Genomic DNA, 21,097 nt, shown 5'->3' on the forward strand with positions numbered 1-21,097 from the left:
AGTATCTCTTTTGGATGACAACAGTTTGTGTTATTGCAAAATGCTGCTAGAAAATGCTTACCATTAGCCTGAAATCTCTCTGAAATACTGATTTGATTATATTTAGTAGGTGCGTAGTTCCAAGTAGTCAACAATAAGTGCTTGTCCTAGCACAAATATTTTTGGGAGACTCATGCATATTCAGTGCTGTAAAAGGGCACTAAACACAGGTTTGTGTAAGAACTGCAGTGTGCATCAGCATAAGAAGAATTCTTGCTTCCTTTTCTGACTCTTCTGCTCTTTATGTGAGCTCTTCAGGAGGTCTTTTATACAGCTGTGCTCTCCCTGAGCATGGTTTAACCATCATGGAATATACTTCAACTCTCATAACTGTTAAACATAGACAGACTAATTCAGTTTTAGTCCAGGTCCCAGAGAGGTGTCAAAGAAATCGTGTCCCCTCTTGCACCTGAATGTCATTGCTTCGGAGGAAGTCACCTCCAGGAAGATGTCACCATTGTGTCATGGCTTGGATCTCCATGCTGTTAAAAGCCAACCTGCTCATTTCCATGCACAATCTAATAAATGCAAAGGAGTCAGTGTGGAACAGTCTCATTCACAGCTGGTTATTTTGTGTTTCTGCAATTAGTGCAGCACACACAATTACTGCTGTCGATACTCTTCGGCTGAACCTACCTAACAACTCGCTCACTCTGCCAGAGCCACATCCCATCTTCCCCCAGTTTACCTCTTCCACTTCCCCCTGCTCTACCAGGAGCTTCCTCCCTTCTTTCTAGGAAGGTATAGTGTCTCACTAAACCTTTTTCCACTGTTGGATATTGGCATGGTATTTCTTTAGACATGGATTTTCCAGTGTGAATTCAAGCTAAAGCCTTTCTCTAAGGGGCAGGGATAATTTGGGTTATTTACCTGTCCATTTCCATCCAATGTGTGGAAACATAATTACTTCTGAGTCTGTTATTGATCAAACTTGGTTGAAATCAGGCAAGGGTCTCAGAAGTTACTATAGAAAGGATAAAGAAGGACCAGACGGACATGCCAGCAACATTACTGCAATGAACTTCATTTCTTCAGGAAGCCAGGCACAAAAGGCATTCTTCCACAGGGTTTAATTATGTACAGACAGAGATATCAGAACACTAATGCATAACTATTGCCAATGACACTGAGGCTCTGCTGTCAAGTGGAAGAAATTACAGTGTGCTGCCCGAGACCATTCCCCATCAACATTACAGTTCCTCCTCAGCATGCATAAGGACAGCATTATTAGTATGTGCATGAGCTGTCAGGGCAAAACATTTGCTGCAAGGCAACCAGTTTGACTTCCACAGCTGCTGCAATCTGTTTCTAAAACAGTCTTAATAACCCCCTGATAAACCAGCCCAGTGTATGGGTGATGTTCCCATGCCAGGAGGATGCTGTGCTGTAAGCCAAGGCTCCCAGCACTGTGCAGGACTCTCGGTTCATTCTCTCTATATGTACTTTTTACCCATGTTTTCTGCAAAATCTGACCACTGGTATCAAAATTTGCTGCAGAGATTCTACTGAAATAAAAACACATAGGATTTACTAAAAATTCTTGACCTTGTAGCATTTAGAATTATTTTTTACTTAATCTGGGTAGGTAAGAACCTAGTGATGACAGTGCTGGCTGCTGGCAGCTCCTGGTTACCCCACCACACCTGGTGGGCAATGGCCATACCTTTATTCAGGCTGCACATGACAGAATGCATTGGTGTCAGGTTGTTGCTGTCAGGCAGGAGCCTCTCCCCAGCTGCTTCAGACTCCTCTGGCTCTCTTACAAGGAATTTTGATTTTTCAGAGCACCGAAGTCCAAGCATGGTTCCCAGATTCTCAGGACAGGCTCTCATTTTGTGGGTGAGCAGTGGGACTGCACCACAGGCTTGAAGAGGCTGCCTGCATGTCTGGTCCCATTACACCCATGAAATTTTCCATTCACCTAGGTTTTTCTCACATCTAATAGACCATCCATTACACAGAAACTGGGGATTTTGCATTTTCATTTCTTGGCAGATGCAGGCCCCTCACCATCTTATTTGCTGTCACTGTTGTACTCAAGTCAGCAGATGACACATCTCCTACAGTAAAAAGAAAAACGAGGGAGTATCTGCCTTCAGGATGATAACCAGGAGCAGGGAGAACTTGCAGTGTTATTGTTGCATCAATGCATTCCCTCTTGTCTAGGAGAATTACTCTCTGTAGCTGAGAGGTAATTTAACTCAGGCTCATTCACCTCTTGGCCTCTGTGGTGTTGTTCTGAATATAATGGCTGTGGGTGTGGGAGGGAACAGGGTATGATAGGAGAGCATGGCCATTAGGGGGAAGGATGGAGCCCCCAAAGCACTTCACCCTGCTGTGGTGACACCCAGAGTGACTTTTTGTCCACTACTGGCCTGCCTGAATTAGACCTGGCAGGGAAGGGGTGAAAGGACACGGATCCTGTTCCTGATTCTCTGAGTCATCCCATTCCCTGAAAGGTATTTTGAAATGCAAAGTGCAGTTCTCCCATCTTTGCTGCAGCAGCATTATTTAAAACACAAACACAGCTAAACTATTCAAATCCACAAGTTAAAAATATGTGTGAAGTCCCAGTCTCCCACAGCCTGACCCCAAAATGACTGAAAAAATACTGACCTGGTTAATTTAGTGGTGGTGAGCTAAAAGGGGGTACCCATGGCCCAAAAGGGCTGTGCTGCTCTGACCATTGCTGGCAGTTCCTCCCTTGCTATAGCCAAGGAATTGCTATAATGGGCTGTTCAGCTTTGAGTTTTTCATTATACTCAGTATTTGTGGTTTTATTTGAGTTTCCTTGACCTGCTTTGGAGTTATCAAGAAGCAGTGAATCCACAGTGCTGTTAATGTCAGTGGGTGAGAAGGGCAGGTTGGTTCCTTGGGGTGTCTCACCTGCCCATGCTGCACCCCCAAAGGTGGGCTGAGTGAGCCCTGAAGGCAGACCATGGTTTTCTACTATGGAGAGGAGTCAAAAACTGCACATGCACTCTCTGATGTGCCTTGTCCTGGTTTTGGCATGTCCAGGTACCCAAAGAGTGGCACAAAATTTGTGGATAAATCACAGATAATATGGAATCAGACTGGATTTGGATTTGGATTTGGATTTGGATTTGGATTTGGATTTGGATTTGGATTTGGATTTGGATTTGGACAGTGTGCATTTAAAGTGCTAAAAAGCCCTGCAAAAAGTTTCAGCTTGGGCACACAAGTTTAGCAATTTTGACTCCAGTGTAAGTTGTCATTTGCAAGATAGAAATAATGATATCATTTGAGGGTTTTTTAGATATAGCAAAGAAATCCATGGATATTTTTTAACCACTGAGGCACTGAGATGAAGGCTATATAAAAGCATTCATGAAGAAACAAACATCTTCAGTTCATATTTTGAACAATATGTGTTAAATAATGCTTGGGGATCAAGATATATAAACCAGCAAATTTTTATTAAGTATTTATTTTGTTCATTGCATCAGGCAAGAAATCTTTGGAGAAAACCTGCATGATTAAGTTTAAAAAAAAAAAGCTTTTTTTCTCTCTCTCTCTCTATTTAAGATTTTGTTTACAGTTGCACAGGCAGTTTTTATATAAGTATTTAAGTGCTTGCCTTTGTTACCTCTACATACCTGCAATTGTAATTTTCTGAGTAGAATATATATGTATACCCTCCCTTTAATACTGCTTTCTTGTAATTTACTTAAGAAAACATTTGAATTGCTTTAGATGTCTTGTGAAGTTAATTAGATAAATTTAGGGATAATTAAGTGTCATAAAGCACGATATAAACTTGTTGATGTCAAGCAGAATGTTTAAAAATTATGACAATGATAGGTAAATTTGACATATGTCAGTATTTTTTCCATAAGTTTATGTATTAGATAACCACACCTGTTTTCTTTTCCAACCTTCCCTCTATATATAATTCATGTTTATTTCATTCTCTAGCTTGATTACATTAAATATATTGTTATTTTTTAAAGCAAAAATTATCTTCTAATCATGTGTCTCAAAATACCTCTGTCAAACACCGTTTTATATTAACATTTTTAACAATATAAATTATTGACTTGGACTAATTAAAATATATCATTAAAACTGTATTTTTCCTATATTAAAAAATTGATTGCATTTTACATCTTCTTTGCTTTTGTTAGAACAGCCCCACTACAAGTTGCTGTATACCAGCCTGTTGTCTGTGTCTCTGCACATTGACCTTTGTTGTAAGATCTGCTATAGACATCACAAACTCTCACATCAATTTACTACAATTGGATGTGGCATCTTCCAGCTAATTTGATTTAGGAAGAAATGCACCTGGCTCTGTTTTTCCCTATAGAATGTTGAGGGAGTTCAGAGTCCTCCCAGATGCCATCTATCTGAGTAGCCCATGTGTTTTTCAAGGTCTAAGCAGTTTGTCTTCATCTTCCAAAATGTAAGCCATTACAATAGGAGAGTAGTTAAATTATTTAATGCAAAAATAAACTTAGCATACATGCAAAGCACATACATGCATGAACATATATAAATATGCATGTGAATATATGTATAAAGTGTGCATGTTTTAAAATATATGTAAAAATATATAATGTATATATACACATATTTGTATATATATACACATATGTATGCATATAAAATAAAAATGTCACTATGTCACAAAAATATTTCATATTTTGACTTTTTTACAAATCTACCTTTTTTGTTTTTAACATTAGGTCTCTTTGCAAGACAAAAAAAATATTTCAGCACTTGTGAAACTTTCCAGACACCAGTTTGGATCAGGATGAAGCAGGTTATGAAGATCAATCCTGTTGCAGTGACAGAAAAATACAGAGAATGAACCATAGGCTTCTGCATTCTCTTTCATCCCTCAGGTCCAAAAGTAAAACCATGATTTAATGCATACACATGAGCTTTCTTACTACGTAAGAACCTTGGGCAATCAAACAAATGTAATAACTGGGTATAGAGTTGCAAAAGGCTGTGGTGATTAAAATGAGCCTGGACAGTTCAATGGACAAGTTAGGTGTGATTCTATGAGGGCAGGAGTTGGCTTGAGCAGAGCCAAAAGAGGATGGTTTGCCCTGAGCAATACTCCAGATGCTTCCATTGTATTATTTTTTTGCATGGAGGGTGGGTAAATAAGGGAAGAGGGTTGTTTACCAACATATTACTTTCAGGACTAACTACTTCAGTTGATAAAATATATGTAAGAGTGTAAGCACAACAGACTATACTTCATTGCAATTGGAAAGCCTAATTAAAATGAAATTATTTGAAAACTCCTCATTTTGGCTCTTCAGAGCTACAATGGTTGTGTTTATTGACAAGTGGCTTGACAATCATCACCAGATTCAGTGTTCTTCAGGAGTCCAAAAGCTTTCCCTGACACTGCCTGCAGCCTGGTCCTTGCATGCAGATCAAAAGTCAAGCTGGGTGGGATCTGTGTCTGTGTTTCAAAGTGTGAGTAGGGTGAGGAAGGGAGCAAAACATGGTTTTTGCATTGATTGGAGTCTAAGACAAGGGGTAAAATCAGCCGACATAAGAGGGAATCATTAGTGGAACAAAGACACTGTTAAAAGCATAAATATCTGCTCTTAACAACAACAGTTGATACATTCAGTGTGAATTATGGCTATGGAAACATAAAAGTAATTAAGGTGAGTGTGATATCAGTATTTAGCAAATCTTAAAAAAAAAAAAATCAACAGTTACAGGGTTTTCTGGTACTTTGATCAAAAAAAGCTAAAAATCTCTGGGTGAAAGTAAAAGGAAATAATTTGTTAAAAGTGAAGTTGGAGAACTAGACTGAAATACTTTGACTGCTTTATGTGCTCTTTCTTTTCCCATCTACAGACTTGGGAGTACAGACTGTATATCCAGATGAGTTCTTTGTATTGTGCAATCTTTACAATTTCAAAACAACTGAATGCATGAAACAGATAAAAGAACTGTTTATACATTTGGAATTTACATTGGTTATGCCTTTGAAACAAAATCTTTAAATGATTTGTGGAAGTGTTTAGGGTATTTGCATTTTCAAACCATTTAGTGGACTATGAATTTAAAAAAAACAAAGGGGGGGTTTCTAAGAAAACTTGCAATGAAGCCTAGTTCTAGAGTATAGCCATAATTTATTTTGTAAATATATTTCTTTCTCTTCTCACAGAATAGTCTTTGGCAATGGTTCCTCTTTTCAAACAGTTCACCAGTAATTTCCATTTACTGCAGTGACACCTAATGGCAGGAGAAGCAGAGCTGACCCCCCCAGCTGCCCTGTTTGCTGTGCAACAAAGAGGGGGGTGTCTCCTTTTAAACTGGTGGGGAATGTGTGGATTCTTTCCTCACTCCTCAAAGAGCAAACACACTCTGCTGCACTCTGGAAAGCATTCATCTGCAGGAACAAAAGCATCTAAACTAAAAACAACAGCCCTTAGAAAGCCACTGATCTAGCTTTGCAAATTTTATACTCCTGTAAATGTTGAACTTTCTTTAAAAGTAGGGAAAGATAGCTAGGGCTGAATGTTAAAATAACTAATACAAAAATGATATGCAGTATTTCTTTGTGGCATATGGTCATGACTCTACATCTGGAAGTTTCAGGCTCAGGGGGGCTAATGTTTGTGATGGATATTTTAAATTCATCTGTGCTAAAAGCTGCCAGAAAGTGAGTTATTCAGGTCAGAATAAAAGTTGGCAAGATATATGCCAAAGATGTTCAGAATTTACTTCCGTGTAACAAGCTTATAAAATACCTTTTTATGCAGCTAAGACCAGCTGGACGAAAGTTAATCAGCCAAATGCAATTATAGGAGGTGTAAGTCTTATTAATGCATTAGGAATTCTCATGGTACTACTGGACCATTCCAGATGTGCTGATGCATAATGAGTACAGCATAACCTTGATCAAGAAGCCAATCTGTCTGGTCTCCTCATCTCTTCTAATAATGTATATAATATTTACTTGCAATGGCTCAGCAGGGACTAATAGAAGTAATAGGTTCTCATTCAAATGTAGACTTCATTTTCTAATAAATGCAGCTTGGTATAAGCCTGAAATGACAAAATTTCACTTCATCTTTTGTAGAAAATGACATATCTTTAAGCATGAAGCTAACCAAAGGCAGGTCTTATTTGATATTCTGGCTAGGACAGGTGTGTTTGGATGTTGTAAAAGCCAATCAAAGTGATCAGTTTTGTGTTGCACCAGTGGCAGAATTTTTTTTAGTGAAATACTGGACAGCCAGCTTTGGGGTGTGGAATCCTCCAGACAGCTCCAAAGTGAGTTGGCAGGAGTTCCCAGGAGAGCTGGGAATGAGGACCAGACTTCAAGACTTGTTGTCTTGAAGACAACTCGAAGTTTGTTTGGGGTTTAGTTACATCATACTGTGGCAGGATTCTTCTCTGTTGGTTTTGAGGAATCTTGAGAAAAATCCGCCAGCTGTGTCTTACTAAGGCACTTCTTTCTCTGGACAGGACAACAATATTTTTTAAATTAAAAAAAACCAAAAAACAAACAAACAAACAAAAAAACCAAAACAGAAAAAGAGGTTTGAATTCAACCTGCCTACTCAATCTACCCATAAAAATTGTCCCAACTCTGTTTTTACCTTCTGATTATGAACATGGCATACATAGAGCAAATTTCTTACCTGCAAATGTGTTATTAACTGGGTGGGTAGCCACAGGGACACCAACCTTTACTCAGACATTTGCACAACTCCTTGACCATCAATAATTATTTCCCATTACAAGGGCTGCCAGCAACCTCCACACTATGCTGTTGTTCTGGTAGTATTCTGGCATCTAAAAAGACCACAACAAATCCATGTCTTTCCCATTTGTATTGACATTCCCCAAAGGAGGCATGGTTCTTCTTAGGGACCTATTGTCCTCTTTGTACATACAGTCAGCTCCCATTAATCTCATTAATGAGACCTACATTCCCAAACTGGAAGGAAAAAATTCAGCTGGAAGGAAGAAAAGATTTCCCTGGGAGGCAAGAAGGGAGCTAAGGAAACCATTAAGTCCTCCATCTCCCTGCTCCCCTCCCTGCATTACCCCAGAGAGGCCATGGGGAACACCCACAGGATTACCTGCATAGCAGAGTGGGGCCACCCACCCACCCCCAGGAGCTCAGCCCATGACTGATTGCACATGTAGGAGGGAAGGGAAGGAATGGGGAGGAACAGGAAAGAAAACAAGTGCAGCATCTATCTTGGCCCTTCCTGCAGAGATCAATGTCTGGTGACATTTAGTAGGTGTTTCTTGTGTTCCTTGAAAAACACACAGGCAGGAACAATGATGGTGATGCATTCATTTGTGTATGCAGCATTTCCATCTCAGGAGAGGAAACAATCAGCCATTTAACCTTTCATATTTTTTTAATAAATTTCAGCGAATCAAATCTGGAAACACTGTTTCAGGCTTAAAATAACCCTCATTTTGCTAAACTGCTTGGGAATAAAACTTAATAGTCTTTGCTGGAAGAAATAGGTTCTTGCAGGAAGTGGTACAGCCCAGACTGAGTAATTACAGAAGCTCACTTTTCCTGCCCTCCTGGAGCCATCTGAGCAATGGTCCTTCTCTCATCTCCTGTCTGGAGCTGAGGTGCCCCTTGCCTCTCCTTTCCCAAGAGCAAGCAGACCTACAATCCCAAAAAAACAGCACCTACTTCACTGATTTAAAGATCAGGCAGCGGCCTCTGGGTTATGAGAGTTCCTAGAAGATGGCTCTGATGTAGAGCACTGTGCCTGTGAGTTTTATCTGGGTGATTACTAATGATGGTGCCATCGTGGATGTATATAAACCAGAAAGTTTTCTCAGACCTGCAGTGACAGAAGCATCTGCTTCTAAGCCTGCAAGGCTTACAAGTAAAAGAGAAGCCAGATTAATTCAGGATGGTATTCAGGAGTGAGTAAATCAAGCTTTTCACCTAGGGCCAGGGTCTGAAGGGGCTTGCAAAGCCCCAGGCCCATGTGAGGAGCCTGGAGCCAGGAGTGTGGATGGCTCACATTGCTCACATGTGAGTATTGGATAGCAGAGGGAGTGCTGCACAAAGCAAGATCCTCAGCCAGGTGAGGGTGTCAGAGGTAGGGCTGGGAGATGGGCATGTTTCTTGTCCCCCATGCACTGTGTTGCCCTGGATGGAAGCTGATGCAAATGGGAAATAGAGTAGGAGGAAAGTGTGGTGGAGTGTAGGGATGGATGTGCAGATTGCAGCCATGGGAATACATTCAGCCGTGGTGCTCTGAGTCATCCAAGAGGGCTGGTGCCAAGGAACTGCTCTGCTGTGACTGAAAAATTGAATTTTGCCTGTGCTTACTGGGAAGACTTGAGTCAGCCCTGCATCTGCTACTGTATTAAAAAAAAAAAACCCAACCAACAAACATTTCCCAGATTATGTGTCATTATTGCCTTTATTGCCTATGTCAAATAGTCCAATGTTTTTTCAGAATTTGAGACCTGATGATAGAGCATTCAACAGTCTGTGTCCCATGTCAGAGATTGAATTTAATTGCTTAACATCCATCAAACACTTTGTGAACTGTGGCCCCCAGATTCATGGCAGGACAGCGTGGGTAGAGAGGCAGAGAAGCAGAGGGAGGATGCCTACCCAGGCTGTCAGCAGTGCACATCAGCTACTGGGACTTAAGCATGCACTGAAAGGTAAGGATAATCCTGAGGGATAAATTGAGCAGAGGTTGCCTTAATTCTATGCTTTGCTCAGTCCTTCAGCAGAGTTCCCTCCTAGGCAGCAAAGGGCCATCTGAGCCCTGATCATTGTATGCATTACACCTCCTCTTGTGGTTACCTCTGCTGATTACCTTTGGGCTTTCTTTCCCACAAGAAAGGGTTTTCCTGAGAATGAAAGCTGGCTGTTCACAGGGGCAGTGCCTTGAACTGGGAGACTCAAGATCCCTTATGCAGGGCACAGGGTGCAATTCTCTTGTCAGGCAGCCTCATACTATGGGCAGAACACCACAATCAATGTCTGTAGTGCTCCTGTGCCAGATTTTGGCTGCCTGCTGCAGCCCACCAGCCTTGAAGGGCCACTCACAGGTGAAATGCATGGAGGGATGCTGCTCCTTTCAAACATCTCAGCCTTTGCACATCAACAGGATCATTTCCCTGCTGTTCATCAATCATGTAACCACACTATACAATATACTTAGAACTGCACAGGACAGTTTGTCCATGTTTTTTGCTGAAACGTTTCAAATCCAGCCAGTAGAAAATGTTTAATAGTCAGTCCTTCATGTTACAGAGCTCTCCTGGATTGAGCTTTGGAATCTTTGTGGGTATTTTCTTTAGGCAATCAGAGAAAAAAATGGATGCACAAAATCTGAAATAAAAGCTCAGCATACAGTGATACAACTTAACACTAACATCCTTTTTACCAGCGAAAGAATGGATTTCTCCTAACTACCCCTGTACTGAACTGCCTTTACATGCCATTGGGACATCACTGGAGCCTGCACTCCTGCTCCTGAATCCAGATCCATAGCTGTCATCTGTACACATATTGCCTTTGATGTCAGCCACTGGCCTGTGGAAAAGCTTTGAAGGCTTTGAAGGCTTTGTTTATGGCACTTACTGTATTCTGTTAACATAGGATAATGAAACCAAAAACCATTAGAACAAAAATGTTTGGAAATTTCCTGCTAACATCCCATTGTGGTGAATATGCAGAGCACAGAGGTTGCTGGTGAGCTCACCTGTGCAGACCCTGATGGGCTCGTTTGTCACTCAGCGCTGGGGACATTTTTTGTGACTGGAGGGTAAAGCACTAAAGAGACATTTTAGGATTCTGGGTGCTGTAAGAGTTAATAATCTGTGCTGGGCAGACAACACAGCTGCCTCATTACTGTTAAACATTATTTCAGTGTTTAAGCTAAGGAGATCAAGGAGGAAGGCTACTGCCTTAGAGATGAAAAATCTGCTCATCCAGAAGCGTGGGTTGACATTAGGGAGAGGAAAAAAGATGCAGAACTTCAAAGTTTGGATCTGTGTCTGAAAAACAAGATTCTCTTCAGTGTGCAAAATTTAAGTGGAAATCTAATTAGTAAAGATCTCTTTTCCATTGGTGAGAGATGTCCTTATCTGAATTTCCAGTACAAGATACTAAGACATGAGACATGCCATGTTGTTAGATCTGTTTTGCTCCCAGCCACTGAGTAAACTCAGATGCCTGTATGTAGATGCACATTTTTATTAAAAAAAAACTGAACCAAACCAAACCAACCCAACTGACCAAACAAACAAACAAACAAAAAGCACCACAAAAAACTAAACAATCTAAAACTTGCCATAAGGTTTTACCATTTCTTTAGTTCAAGAAATCTGCAAAAGCTGGCTTCAGCCCAAGTTAAATTTTTTCAAAATCATAACTGAAATTCTGAGGAAGGGGTACAAATGTTGATGTTACTTTGATTTCAGTGTGACTTGGGACTCTTTCTTGTCAGAAAGAAGGGAATCAGCTGCACACCCTGATAAAAAACTGTAATACTAAATATAAAGCCATCTGCAAATTGGAATGACTGACTATCTGCAAAATGGTTAAAGCTGGTCAAATTGTTTAGCCAATACCTGCTGGGAGGAAAAAGAGAAGTCAGATTTAGGAAATAATTTACAGCTCTCTCATTTCCAAGCTGCTCTGGCACCAGGAAAGCCAAAGCATTTGCAGAGCTGCTCTAAGGAGCCAGAGCTGCTGCAGGGCTGGGGCTCTGCAGAGAGGGGAGCAGCATCCCAGGCACCAGCTGCTCCCCCTGTGTGCCCTGTGCCTCAGGCACAACTGGCTCAGGGTCCTTTCCTAACCTCAGAGAAAAATAAGCCTAATGCAGGGAAAACCTGAGCTGCCTTGAAAAGGCTGTTTCCTATCCTATTTGTTTATGCTAGGTGTTTAATTCAGGAGGAAAAGAAATGCTTGTCTGTGTCTAGTTCCTCAGAAACCCTTGCTCTCCTCAAGTGATGTTTGCTGTTATACAGGGAGAGGCTGGATTATTGGCAATGTATGGTCTGATGTGGGAGTGTTGGCAATATTTTTGGAACACACTGCCTTGACAATAAATTATCTCAAAATAGATTTTCCCCCTCCCCATGTTTTCCTCCATATTTTGAAAAAGACTCACTCTAGGATTAAAAATCACCCTATATTCTTAAATTTCAAGCAACATTTCTTCTTTCCAGGAGTTTAAGTTTGTCACAGAAAATCATATCTGTTACCCAAGTGTTACATGTGTTATCCTTGGAGTCTTTGTTTTATTTGACATCCTTTAATAAAGGATAATTCTTTTTTAAAAATCCCACTAATCAAATTACTTATTCATCACATATCACAAGGGGCAAGGTCTTAAGGGGAAAGAGATTGCTTCTTTTAACAGTAAAAGTAATAAAAAACTTGTATAAACTTCTACCTTGTATCTTTGGAAAGTGTACTTTTGGTCACCCTTTTCTAATTAGAATTTTTGGAAATAGATATTATGGTGCAAATCTGTTCAGGAATCAATTTGGTCCCTTTCAGTAAAAATGTCTGTTACAATTACAACCAATTGCCAAAAAAAACTCTTTAAAACCCAGCTATATCAATCTCTTCTACTGCCTGTTGCATTTTAATTTTTTTTTTCTAGGAGCCAACTCTTCCTGGATACCTGACTCTTCCTTTTAGGTTCATGTTTGGGAGACCCTGAAGAATGCCCTGCAGTGGCACAGCCCATCTCTCTTTCTAATGTGTCTCAGTATCATGGACAGAAAAAATGCTTTAAATCATTCCTTAGGTCAATGTTCTTCATGGCCCAATAAGTCAAAGTGAAGTTGTGATCTTTTCTACCTGCAATGTGACCACATGCCATTACAGACCTTTTTCTCTCTCCCAATTTTTTTTAAAATTACCATTAGTTAAGAACTCTAAGGAAACTTTTCTCAAGAAGCTAGAAATCTTGAACAACAACAAAAAAAACCACACATCGGTGTCCCCCCCCAAAAAAAAAAAAAAAATCAAAAAAACCAAACAAACAAAAAGCAAGAACAGTGCATCTACACTGGAAAATTGAAAGAAGACCTTTAAGGTCCTAATTCTGTTATCAAGCAAAAAATGCAAAGCAGCTGGAGACTGACCTGAATCTGGACACTGGAAAAAAGGGCAGAGGGGGAAGGGAAGAGTGGCAGCAGAGAGAGGAGGCAGAAATGTCCCTTATCAGCAGCAGGGCATGGATCAAACCTGTAATGGAATTGCAATTGTGCACAACATGAAAACAATAAACAACCTAATAATTGTAATACCTATAAATTATATTAGAATTACCTGAACTAAGTCATGACTCTTCTTAGTTAAATATGCTCACTACAACATTATTTTGCATTATAGAAAAGGTTTAATTCTAATAATAATAATGTATATGCCCAGCAGTAATTCACATACAGAACAAGTGAAGTTACAAACACACTATATGTCACTTATTTAAGGTTATTTTTCAAATACTACTTCTGAATACTTTTTTCAAGGGAAAACACTGACTTTTTCATCCACCTCATAACAAAAAAATGCTGTCTATGTAATGAGGCTCATTGTGCAGTGTATAAAATAAAAACATAACAATAATGCTCCAAAGGCAGATCTGCTGTGGGTGTCTGAGATGAGTGGGTCCTGCTGCTGCCCTGTGTGATGCCCTGTCAGGTGCAGCTCCCCAGAGCAGCCCTGCACATTCCTCACAGCCCTGAGCCCCGCACAAAGCTGGAGCCGAGGCTGTTCAGCTCACTGAGAGCTGCAGTGAGCCATTGATGCTGCTTGAAACAAGCCAAAACAATAGATCTTCAAGGCAGCTCCCATTGCTGAATGTAAATTGTTTTTTAATAAAATGTAGACAAAACCTGATGATGTCAGAAGAATTCCTCCCCTGTGCCACCCTGGAGATTGTTCAGGAAACGGCAAAAGGCTCATACATTTTGGGGAGCCTCTCTGGGTTTCTCATGCCCATTGCAGCTGTAAACTGGAGTCCATGGCCCCTTTCTTGCACACCAAATTCCTTATTTACAGCACAGCTACAACTATAAAAATGCAGCATATTAGGTCTGTGGAGTGGGACTCACAGGCAGCAAGCACAGCTATTTTCTTTCTGCCTTTAACTGCACTTTGTGCACTTCATTTGCTGTCTTTAATGTTTCCTCCCACTCATCAGCACTTGTTTTCCCCAGACCTTTTCTGTAGATTAACAAGGATCACAAAGAAATACAAACCCATTTGTGCACACAAGATAACCATGTATGTGCACATGTTTATTTGCACCTAAGATTCCATATACACATGTAGAGGGTGTGTAGAGCTGTATGTGCACACATACAGTCATTTTTTGGAGTGAGATGCCTTGCATTGGTAAATTGTGTCAATGAGAAACAAATTTTCTAACCAATAAATAATGACCTTTTAAGACAATCTACACATTAGCAGTTCATTTTTGATCATCTGCTAGAACATTTTCCCCCAGCAGTTACAGTCATTCAATTCCATGTGTGGTATCTGTATTAAAAATAGCACAATTCCCCGAAATTCCTTCTGTATTTTCTTCAAACACAAGGGAGAAAGCACACTCCCTAATATATTTTATGGGCACACTCTCTTTGCAATATTTCCTTTGCAAAGGTCCTGCTCATATTTGTATCTTATTACTTTTCTTATACTGGATTTATTGATAGTTTCTAACAAAAATATGATTTCAGTATATTTACGGAACAAAACTCAATATAACAGACCCAAATTCAATTTTTTTCATCAAAATGGAGAACAATAAAGAATCTAAAGTCTTCAGTTCAGACACATAGCATCAAAAACACCTATATTGTTAAAAGAAATAACTCAATAACAGGGAAGTGATAGATATTACTTAAAGAACAGCATTAACTTTGTTTACCTTATCTGTGTTTCTAATAATCCAGCCTATGACTTTGAGACTTACAAGTATTTTGCTCCTGAAATAAGTATAATTTTAGTCATATTCTGTAAATGGGGAAAAATACTGCCTACACATTAAGAAGCATTTATTGAGTGTTGTTACTGCTACTAACATTGTTATATCTATTTAGCTGCATTCATATGAGGGGCTTTTGTCGGATTTCTGCCACACTTGTTTCATAAATGCTTTTCATTTTTAGGGGGTGTTGTGGTTCATGGTTCTTGGGTTTTTCTTTTGCTAAAAGTTCATATTCTGTGTTTGTAATGGATTACTTTCAAAGAAATACTGTGGTGCTAGTTTGGGGGTGGGGGTGGGGTTGTGTTTTGTTTGTTTGTCTATTGACCACTAGCTAAAGGTTTGATTAATAACTTGGGTTAACAATAGATTTTTAGTTAAATAGATGAATGAATTCATTATTTACCTGTTCTTATTCTCATGTGTATTGCCTAGTGATGATTATAGCTCTTTTAGAGATGATCCTTATTTATGGTATGTTGCATCATCCAGAGATGTAGTAATGATTTTAGATTTTCCACCTAAATTACAGGGCACTTTCCACTGAAAATGGTAAACAATATTACAAACTTAAAAAAAAGAAGTAATCTGATTTCAGGGAAGAGGGAACCCAGTGAAAGATGTGTGCTTTTATAAGGATGGACAATGGAAAGCAAAATAATAACTCCTAAGTTTGATTGTTCAAATATATTCTGCAATACAGAGAGCTGCATGCAGGCTGGAGCAGGCATGGGGCAGGAAGGTTAAGTAGAAGAGAAGGCACAATACTTCAGATTGGCAGTAGACTGCAGCAAGAATAATCTAATCAAAACTAAATTCAATTATCTAGTCCCAGGGCAGGCTCCTGGGACTGCTGCACTGAATGCTAGCAGAGCTCCTCCTAGACATTTTTCCCCAGTCAAACTCACATGATGAATGCAGATGAAATTTGAAATATGAAAATCTGAAATAATTTATGGAAGTTGTCAGAAATTTGGCCTGCTTGTGGTGTAATTTCCTCTGAGACGAGGCAGGCTGGCTCATTGCTTCTAGTCTCAGAGCAGTTGCTGGTCTTCCAGTGGATGGATCAACCCCTTTAAAATGCTCTTCCAGACAAATTACAGCTCATTACAGACAGCCTTGCACCATGCCATTATGTCAGAGGAAATCTTTTTTCATTTGCACAAATTTGCTTGGAATTCTCATATTTATTTGAGCATCCATTATCGAATCTGAACATTGAATTATCCACAATTATTTTCTGGGTAGGCGGATGTTTGTGTATATGGAATAGATAGTGACTGTGTAGATATACAAATATTACAGCATTACTGAAAATCCTCCTTATTTCAAACAACTGCATTTATGTAGTAAGTAGAATATACATATCTATATATTTATATAGATGTATGTATATATAGGCTGTTTCCTGAAGATGGTTTTTTAGGAGATGCATTTACATTCTCAAAAGAGATATCTACAAAAGCCAGCTCACTTCCCAGTGACTCAGAGCCTGCTCTTTGCAGCAATCACAATTAGAACTTTAGACTGTGCACATGTAATTCGTGTATGGTCTGGCCACATGTGAGACATCTACAGTTATTACGTACTTTAAATTACATTCTGCAGCAAACATGCTGTCTCTGTCCCTGTTGTGCTCACATCCAGCACACCTACCCCCCTCTCCTGTGTGCTAAGATTGTGAGTAAGCACTGGCATGCAAGAAAATGGAAGGGGCAGTGATGGGACATATTCTGAAGTCCTCACTTCTTTTCTCTCAGGCAAATTTTGGCTTAGGACTATGAGTTAAATTATGTGCTAAATACTAATATTTTCTAGCTGATTAACCTTGTTACTAGGCTGCTGCTATCACAGCTTTATGTGTTTTTAACATTAGAAATACTCATTGGTAAAATGATTTTACGAGTGGTAAAACCTGTGTGAAACTGTCCCTTTGGATTACCTCATCAGGGAGACCAGAACCATGTGAAATTGTTCCTACAGATAGGAGTTGCTACAGAGAAGTAGGCCAAAGTACCACTGAGACCATTTTTGGATTTTTTTGATCACTGTTAGTATTAAATATCGAAAATTCCTGGCCCTTCTGAGAATCTCTGTCCAACAAGGAAGAGAGTATCAGTGAACTTGAAGGATTTAATTTTAAGTATGACCATTTTTCTCTCTAAGAAAAATTCTATTGCAAGTATTCTCAGGTCCCTGTATAAAAGTTTGATCATATAAAAGTTTTTAATTGTCTTTTGTAACTCATTTTATAAATATCCTTTAACTTATTTCTGATCTATCCCAGCACTGGAGTTTCCATCTTGTTATTATTTGTGTTGTATGAACTTCTCACAAAAATGTGTTCCAACCTTCACAGACCAAGAGCTATAAGAAAACAGAGGGCAGGACTGGTATATTCATGGTGTTCAGCTAAATACTCTTATTATTCAGTTAAGTTATTAAGCACTAAGACAAGTCTCACAGTGTGATTAGATCTCACACAGCCTGGCTTTTATAGACAACTACATTTAGGAGTGACACTTTTATTTTCTGGAGGTAGAATTAGGTTTGAGAACTCTTACAAAACACTGCAGCAAAGCAAGCAGAGCTCAGTTTAATGAGCTTCAAGTGCCTGCACAGGTTAACTCTGAGCCCACTCTGCTCAGCTGTCCAGTGTCCTGCTCTCAGGGTCCCTTCTCAGGTTTTGGAAGAATCCTGCTCAGAGGTCAGGAAGAAGGTGCTCCAGCATGGGCACAATTTCCTGTAGGTCCTTTCATCCCAGGTACTTGCAGCTACAGCCTTTGGGAGAGGTATGGGGCCCTGCCTGACTGTCTGGAAGTGTTCAAGGTCAGGTTGGATAGGGATCTGACCACCTCGTCTAGGGAGGTGATGTTGTGTGCAGGAAGGGTTAGAACAAGGTAAAATGCAAGGTCCCTTCAAACCCAAACCATTAATTCTATGATTCTGTTATTCTGTGACTGTGAATGTCTTTGGTGGAGCACCTTGTTGCTTTTTGTTATCTATAGAAGATGGAGAATAGCACATGTTAACATGTCCATTCTTCTTCCCCTCGATATTGTAAATCATTGTGGTAATGCATTATTGGAGATGTTCATCTGTCATTTTGACCCATTCCTTTTTCATTACTTCTCTAGAAGATAATTAGAGGAATTTTTCAGACAGAAAGGATTTTTTTCTAGTCACTAGATTATTTTAAGAACTCATTAAAATATATCCTTTACAACATTAGTCAAATGTATGCTGATCAGAAAACTTCCCATTTGATAGGTTTTGTGATACATGCAGCTTTCTGCTCCTTATGTTTCCCTGTTACTTCATTAAATCATCTGCTTATGTGAGAAGACTTCTCCTCATCTGGCTTTTTGCTCTGTATTCAGTCTCTCAGTGGAAGCTGGATAGGCTGGACTGTTTGTTGGATAGACAGTGCTTGGGACAGACACTTCAGTGATCTCAGGTGAGTTACCTGTGTCTGCCTTGGGACAGCACCTGGGCAGAAAGGGCTCCATCCCTGCTGGCAGACCCACCAGATGCTGTCATAAACACATGATAACAGGGCATTGTGATATCTGTACAGACACCACTGTGAGTAGATAGCTGTCAGTGACTTGCAGGTACTTGCAGAGATGAGGTGGCCACCTTGATACCAGCAAACTACCCCAACCTTGGATACCCTATTTATGGCTGGTCCTAAGAGGTGTGAATCTTTATAAAGAGGAATTGGCAGAGTGTTGGGATGATAGCAGGGCAAGGATGAATCCTGATTGATCATGAGGCTTACGAACATTAGCCAAATGTGGTCATTTGTGCAATTAATGCAATGATGCTGAGAACAGCAATATCTGGTACTTTATTGTAATTGTCTGAACAGAATTTTGAACTAAGGAGTAATTTTCCTACAATGGAAGCTATTTATGTTAAAGACGCATAATGATATTAGGATTTCAAAAACTAGATCCACAAACCCATTAAACTGAGAAAGCTTTGAGCTATTTTATGTCTTGTATTTGCCTTTTACTTATAATAAATTGTGAACATTCCTTTTAAAAATGTCAGAAGGAAAAATAATTACCTAGGAATCTCACATTTTTTTATTAGGATTTCTATTTCTTTTTGTGCTACAAATTTTAAAATATTCATGAAGTTACTTCCCCAACCCCCTCCATACCACTGGGTAGTGATGTCAGGTTGAAAAAAAAAGTCACAGAAACATATAACTTATTTAATTCAGCACATTCTTTCATCTGGATAGCTGTTGCATGGTTGAAGCAGGCTGTAGCCTCCCAGCTTCTCTTTGCTGCAGGAAACTTTGTAATAGCACTTAAATAAATAAAGAGACTGGGCAGGAGATTATTGCTTTCATTGTGCTATTGTATATGTGTATTATAGAGTCACCCTGTAGATTGACACAATTAGCTGAATGCAGGACAAGACAAATGTTGTATATGACAGTGGGGTAGTATTGAAAGATGACCCCATATCTGGAGAGCTGAGAGTTATGGATCCATTGATGGCTGTTACCAGTGTTTTGAAGCGTGGCTGTTAAATTTTGCCTGCTGGCTTCTGGCTGCTGGCCTGCCTGGGCAACCGCTGGGCTGAATGGAGCTGCAGGCAGCCTCGGCACTTTGTTCTTCTCTCAGAAAAACTGACCACTGACAGGAGGAGCCTCTGCCAGGCCCAATGGGGATGCAGCACCATGGATCTTTGTTGCTCTTTTCACTCCCTGCGCTGCTGCTTTGAAGCAATCTAAAGGGCTAAGGCGCTTTCAAATGAGTGTGTATGGCAGCGATGGATGAGAAAAGAGATTCTGTCCAGCAAGAAAATATCCTGAGCAAAATGGGATTTCTAATAAAATATAAGAAATTTCCTCCACAGGAATAATCCTCCATATCATAAGATACTTAATGATGACAATTCAGCATCTCTGACTGCCAGCCATTTTATTTTTAGATGCACACATGTGCAGTCAAAACATGTATGCTATAGATAAATAACTCAAAGTATCCAGCCTGGAAGATGCTGGCAGAAATTTTTGTCTACTTTGTTTTGGATGTAGCTGCAAATATTTTATGTTCTTCAATCTTTGATGAACATTTCATCTGTAAACAGGAAGGCCGGTATATTTCCCTGTTAAAAAACAGAACCCCTCAAATTTAAGCATTTTAAGTGAATGTTCCGTGCATTTGTCAGAATAATTATTTAGGAGACTTCAGATATTTCTTGTCTAAATTCCTGACTAAATAAAAGTTCTGCAATCCTACTCTCTGGGCTGAAAGTTACTGCATGTGTTTGCCCAAGCAATACCCTAACATGGGAACTCAGAGGACAATCTGAAATCAAATGACAGCTAGACAGTGGACAACATGTTCCTTGCAATCTCATAAAATGGGTTAGGTTTCAATTTTTTTCTGCTAAAGAAAAATAGAATTTTGAATTCAAACTGTATGAAGCAGGGAATCTACCCAAACAAGACCTTTCAAATATATTAATCAGAAAAACAAACCTAACTGCAAGCCTGCCAGAGATGGTCACATTCTAGAAAGCTCATGAGCATAAGCATCTACTAAGAAAATAGGATTGTCCCTTTTCTCTTTTCATTTAGCAAAAGCTAGGTACATGGCTGGCTTTCTTGGGGAAGCCACTTCTACCTCAAGTCCTGAAATGTTGGTTATTAAACATGTCTCTCACAGAATTTATCTGTAAGCCTCTGGCCCGTTGAATTCTGATGGAGGAAATTCTGTTTGGAGGAAACTAGAAGCTTTTCTCTGACTTTTCTAAACTAACACCTGTTTGCAGTACTGGTAAAACAGGCAAGTACAGTCTAAATGCAATTTATCACTTGACCCTGTACTTCATCAGAGGAGTATTCTGGATGTGCACATACACAGATAACTCTGTCATATAAAAGAGTCCCTGTTGACATAGCTGAAAAAGACCCCGTGTCACTCGTGGAGTTTTCTTATTACTGATGAGTTAGGAAACACTTTTTGAATGAGAACACCACAGGAACCTACACTTCCTCAGTTTGTATCAAATCCCTATGGAAGGAGGAAACTTATGAAGAGCTCCCATCATGACTTTTGAACCTCTTCTGAACACCTCAT

The sequence above is a fragment of the Erithacus rubecula genome (genome assembly GCF_903797595.1).
Source record: "Erithacus rubecula genome assembly, chromosome: 5".
Lineage (NCBI taxonomy): Eukaryota > Metazoa > Chordata > Aves > Passeriformes > Muscicapidae > Erithacus > Erithacus rubecula.